The sequence below is a fragment of the Pan troglodytes genome, chromosome X, assembly GCF_028858775.2.
Source record: "Pan troglodytes isolate AG18354 chromosome X, NHGRI_mPanTro3-v2.0_pri, whole genome shotgun sequence".
In the NCBI taxonomy this organism is placed as follows: Eukaryota; Metazoa; Chordata; class Mammalia; order Primates; family Hominidae; genus Pan; species Pan troglodytes.
Window position 1 is genome coordinate 4,110,228 of NC_072421.2, and position 5,752 is coordinate 4,115,979.

The window sequence follows — 5,752 nt, forward strand, 5'->3', positions numbered from 1 at the left end:
ATCCAATGAGACTGTAATATCTGAGAAACCACCATAGATTACGCAGCAAAGGCATTTTACTGTATCAAATTCAAGTGGTCAGAGACATTTGAACCAGAGCAACTCCATCTTGAATAGGGGCTGGGTAAAATGAGGCTGAGACCTACTGGGCTGCATTCCCAGGAAGTTAGGCATTCTAAGACACAGGATAAGATAGGAGGTCAGCACAAGATACAGGTCATAAAGACCTTGCTGATAAAACAGCATGCGGTAAAGAAGGCAGCCAAAACCCACCAAAACCAAGATGGTTATAAGAGTGACCTCTGGTTGTCCTCACTGCTCACTATATGCTAATTATAATACATTAAAATGCTGAAAGGCACTCTCGTGAGCGCTCTAACAGTTTACAGAGGCCATGACAATGTCAAGATATTACCCTATATGATCTAAAAGGGGAGGAATCCTGAGTTCCCGGAATTGCCCACCCCTTTCCCAGAAAACTCATGAATAATCCACCCCTTGTTCAGCATAAAATCAAGAAATAACGGTAAAAATGGACAACCAGTAGCCTTTGGGGCTGCTCTGCCTGTGGAGTAGCCATTCTTTTATTTCTTTACTTTTGTAATAAACTTGTTTTCACTTTATGGACTCACCTCCAATGCTTTCTTGCACAAGATCCAAGAACCCTCTCTTGGGGTCTGAATCGGGACCCCCCTTCCTGGTAACAAAGTTACAAACAAAGGAAATCCTATCTAAAACAGATACAGTCATGCACTGCCACAGAACGTATGGCCAATGATGGACAGCATATAAAACGATGGTCCCACAGGATTATAATGGAGCTGAAAAATTCCTGTTGCCTAGTGATTTGTGTTACAATTGCCTACTGTATTCAGTATAGGAACATGCTGTACAGGTTTGTAGCATAGGATCAACAGGCTACACCATATAGCCTAGGTGTGTAGTAGGCTAGACCATCTAGGTTTGTGTAAGTGCACTCTAGGATGTTTGCACAACAACATCACCCAGTGATGCATTTCTCAGAATGTATCCCCATCATTCAGCAACAAGTGACTGTAAGTCTATTTCACTGTGTGTAACTTCTCCTACTGTAAGGGAACTCCCCTCAGAAACCCAAGCTCGCCTTGGTTCAGACCCACAATGCAGCAGTTTAGGAAGGGTATGCTTCCCTGAGGAGGCACTTTAGCTCAAACCAGCCACCACTTGCTCACTGGCTTTCTACTACCTTCTCATCAGTTTTAGCCCCACAGAATCAACAGTGAGCTTCTTTTCCATGTTGGAATTAATTATAAATACAGGAGTGGGAGTTTCCACATTTGCATGAGGTAATCTATTTGTTAGTTAAGGACCCATATCCATTATCTATTGCTGGGTAACAAACACTCCCAACACTTAGTAGCTAAAGACAAGCACCATTTTATTTGTGCATCACTCTTGGGTCACAAATTTCAGGCTGAGCTCAGCTGGATGGTTCTTCTGTGGGTCTCCCTTAAGGTCCCTTATGTGGTCCCAGTCCTCTGATAGTTTGACTGAAAATGGATGGTGTAAGCTGGGAGCCTATTCACATGGCTGGCCATTGGTGCTGACTGTCAGCTGAATCTTTCTCATGGTGACTCATCTCAAAAAGGCTACCCTGACTTCTTCATATGGGGTGGCCTCAGTACTCTAGGCTGACAGACAAGACCGCCCAACAGACGTGTTCATGAATGTACCTTAGACCATCCAGGCTCATCAAGCTGCCAGATAATGGAAGCTGCAAGAAAGACCCCAGGCAAGACCAACAGAAGAACTGCCCATCTGAACCCAGTCCAAGTTATTGATTCACAAACATATGAGCAAATACAATGTTTGTGATATTGAGGCACTAAACTTGTAGTTGATTTTATACCAAAAAAATAGGTAACAGATCCTGAAATTCATACCTGAAGTGGGTGGAGGGTTGCTCTCATACAAAAGCTTAAAACATGCTTCATTGGCTTTGAAACTGAGTGGTGAATGAAGGTTGGGAAAATAGTAAGGTAACTGCTACCAAAGGCTAGAAAAAAAATGGTAACCAGTGGTATGTTGTGTTGGAAGAGCAAAACTGTAGCCTGCAGTGACTTGGAAGATAAAAATGTACCTAATGTGCTTGCTTTGGCAGCGCATATACTAAAATTGGAATGATACAGATAAGATTAGCAAGGCCCATACAAGGATGACAGGTAAATTCGTGAAGCATCTCATTATTTAAAACACACACACACACACACACACACACACACACGTAAAATAAAGTCAAAAAAGAAAAGAAATGTACCTAATAAACTCAGACTTAGAGGAAGTAGGTTTTTGTTGTTGAACATTCGCACTATTGACATTTGGGGCCAGAAAATTATTTGTCATGGAAGCTGCCAATTGCATTGCAGCATTCTCAGCATCATTCTGGGCCTCTGCTTGGTAGATCTCAGAAGCACCCATTGAGTACAGCCTGAATTTTTGTCCCATATAACAGTGAGTATATAACATAGATTTTTTTTTAACCCACTGCATTTTGGGATTCTTTGTTATGTGCCAATAGCTGAATGGCACAGCCTCTTATAACAGAAACAGAGAATTTGCTCATGCAGGTTTCTTTTCTTGCTTCAATGGTTCATTCTGTAAATATTTGCAGTGCATTCCTTGAGCCAAATAATATCTGAAATTTGGGGATAAATATGTATGAAGTGATAGACCTTGACCTGCTGAGGCTCCTTTGGAAGCACTGAGGTTAGAACAGCATCTTAGCCAGTAAGAAGTTTTCTTCTGGGGAAGGGAGAGGGGGCAGGGACTTCTAGGCAGAGAATGCAATATTCCTTCATTTGCCATTTATGCAACAACTAATTGTAGAGCTTGCTAGTATGTGCCAAGTTCTGGAGATGGGGAAGAGGATAAGACAGACAAGAGTCATGCTTTCATGGTGGTTACAAGAAGTCAACAAGAAGATGAATGACATAATTTTATATCCCTATAAGAGGAAATACACAGCTGGGTGTGCACGCACATGACTGTAGTCCCAGCTACTCAGGGAGACTGAGACTGGAGGATTACTTGAGCCTGGGAAGTCGAGGCTGCAATGAGCTGTGATTGTGCCACTGCACTGCAGCCTGGGCAATCATGGAGGCTGAAAACTGATCTGCTATCTACAAGGAGACCCAGGAGACCCAGGAGAGCCGGTGGTGTAGATTCCAGCATAAATTTCAGTTGGAGTCTGAAATATATTAATATTTTGTATTTTGTTCATATAACGGAGATTTTATTTTTAATACAAGACTAGTCAGACCATGTCAAAGGAAGAGAGTCCACATGGCAGAGGGGAAGTCATCGGGGAGCAATTTAACAGCTGCCTGCACACTATTTTCCTTTCTGTGCTCATGCGTTTGGAGAATACATCTATGGTTAAGGAATTAGATCATCTCTAATCTTAACCTATGGTATTGACTATAAACAGGCTCCCTGTAAGCTTTGGCTATTTGAATGTTAATTTCTGCAGTGGAAGCAAATTTTAAAAGTGGAAGCTCAAATTGGGGCTCCCATCTGGGCACCACGTGTCTGGAACGACCGTTCTGAAAATGGGTTACGTTATGTGTGGCTTAGGCTGGCGTTTCAGCAGCTTTGAGGGTTGGCCCATTAGCCAGGTGCAGGCAGGGCCACAGTATGTGGGAGAAATAAGGCAGGAAGGAGCATTACAAGGTGGCATGCCTTGTACCTGGCTAGGAGGTATATGAACCACACACAGAGAGAGCTGGGGGGAGAGTTTTCTCTACGAAATCCTTCTTTCAAGAAGGCAACGTTTGGGGTAGACAGTCTGGAAGTCCGTGTTAATTGGTCTTTTACTCATCTCCTCTATAGAATATGTCTCTGGGACTGTGAATTGATCAATCAATGCAATCAATATCAGCAGTATGTAAGATTTCCTTCACGAAATCTCATGGAGGAAGACCCATGCATGCCCAGCATTAGAGAATGGATTTTATTTGCACACAAACGCATAGAGAACAAATAGTGTGAGGACATCCACGTGGTAAAGGAAGCAAGGTGTGGGGCCGGCGCGTGGAAAGACAAGCCACTTAGTGTGGGTGTTGTGAAGGGTCGGGTACAGAAATCAGGAGTCATGAACGTAGGCAGGGGCGCATGTTTGAGGACTTTACCACAAAAGCAGGAAGCATGCACTTGATTTGCTGAAAACCAGAAGCCATTGATCGAAGAGTATTGATCGAAACTTTAACAGGATCACGTGAACTCCCGAAAAATGACAGTGTTTCCCCTGCTATATTTAAATATATCTAAACGTATACATATATTATGTATAAATATTATATTTATATCTATAAATAGACAATTATAAATATATATTTATAATTATATCTTTATATACATTTATAATTAGACATATATGTCCATATATTTCTATATAATTTATAAATTTTATATATGTGATTTATTACATATTATATATATTTTATTTGTATAAATAAAATACCTATAAAGCTGTATAAACCTTATAAAAATTGTATAAACTTTATACAACTTTATAAAACCATATATTATTTATACTATATTGTTATATATTATATATAATTTATATATAATATATAATTCTATATTTATAAAATTTATAAATTTATATATATTTTTTGAGACAGGGTCTCACTCGCCTAGGCTGCCGTGCAATGGCACAGTCACAGCTTACTGCAGCCTTAGCCTCTGGGGGCTCAATTGATTCTCCAACCTCAGCCTCCCCAGCAGCTGGGACCACAGACACTCACCATCATGCCCAGCTAATTTTTATATTTTTTGCAGAGACAGGGTTTCACCATGTTGCCCAGTCAGGTCTCGAATTGCTAAATATATTTTAAAGTATTAATTCTACACTGGATCTTAAGATATTGTAGACAGGTTTTTGCTTCCTTTAAGTTTGTTTTGTGTTTTGACCTCTATTGGATCAGCCATGATACTTGAGACATCTTTTGAAGGTGGTTAGAAGTCCAAGCTCCTAATAAGAAATTGTGACACTGCAAAGTCTCAAAAGTATTTTAGGATTTATGCATTTATTCCTAGACAGAATTAGGAAAAACATGGCTTGGCCTGAGGTTTTTTCCTAGTCCTATTGTTCTATAAACCTATGCAAACGTATTCAGTTCTATAACTTGGGAGGCCAACCAAATTTCAAAAGAGGTACCTGTAACTCAAGTCATGCTGATTTTAGCAAACACTGCTCACAGGCCTTGTGGGAGGCTTCACCGTGTATTTGTTAGCATTACCTTACAGTTCTGTGGGTTTATGAGTTGGTGCAACCTCAGCTAAGAATGCAGGCTGCTCGCATTGTGTCAATGTCGTATGTTTTGAACGGTAAAGTGTATGTTCTTTGTGAACTGAGGACACATACCAACGTGCTGCAGTTCTTATTTCCATTTGCTTTAAGGAAATGACCCTCATATGTTAATATGTCAAACATGGAAGTTGAGGTATTTAGCATATCCTATATCAAAACTGTTATAAAACTGAGAGAAAATGCTAAAGGGAAAAATTGTATTCCAAACAACTCCCCTTCTTGTATCTCTATAAACCTTTTGATTTACTTATTTTTTTTTAATTTTTCTGGAGACAGGGTCTCACTCTTGTCACCCAGGCTAGAGTACAGTGGCATGATCATAGCTCATTGCAGCCTTGACCTCCCGGGCTCAAGCAATTCTCCTGCTTCAGTCTCCCAAGTAGCTGGGACCACTGACACGTC

General features: G+C 40.6%; 1 non-coding gene across 1 annotated transcript; it reads left to right on the plus strand.

Annotated features, from left to right (window-relative positions):
- Positions 1–2,124: 2,124 nt before the first annotated feature.
- Positions 2,125–2,229, plus strand: LOC112207151 (U6 spliceosomal RNA). Its single transcript, XR_002941618.1, has one exon. It is a non-coding gene; the product is annotated as a U6 spliceosomal RNA (small nuclear RNA).
- The last annotated feature ends 3,523 nt before the right edge of the window (positions 2,230–5,752 follow it).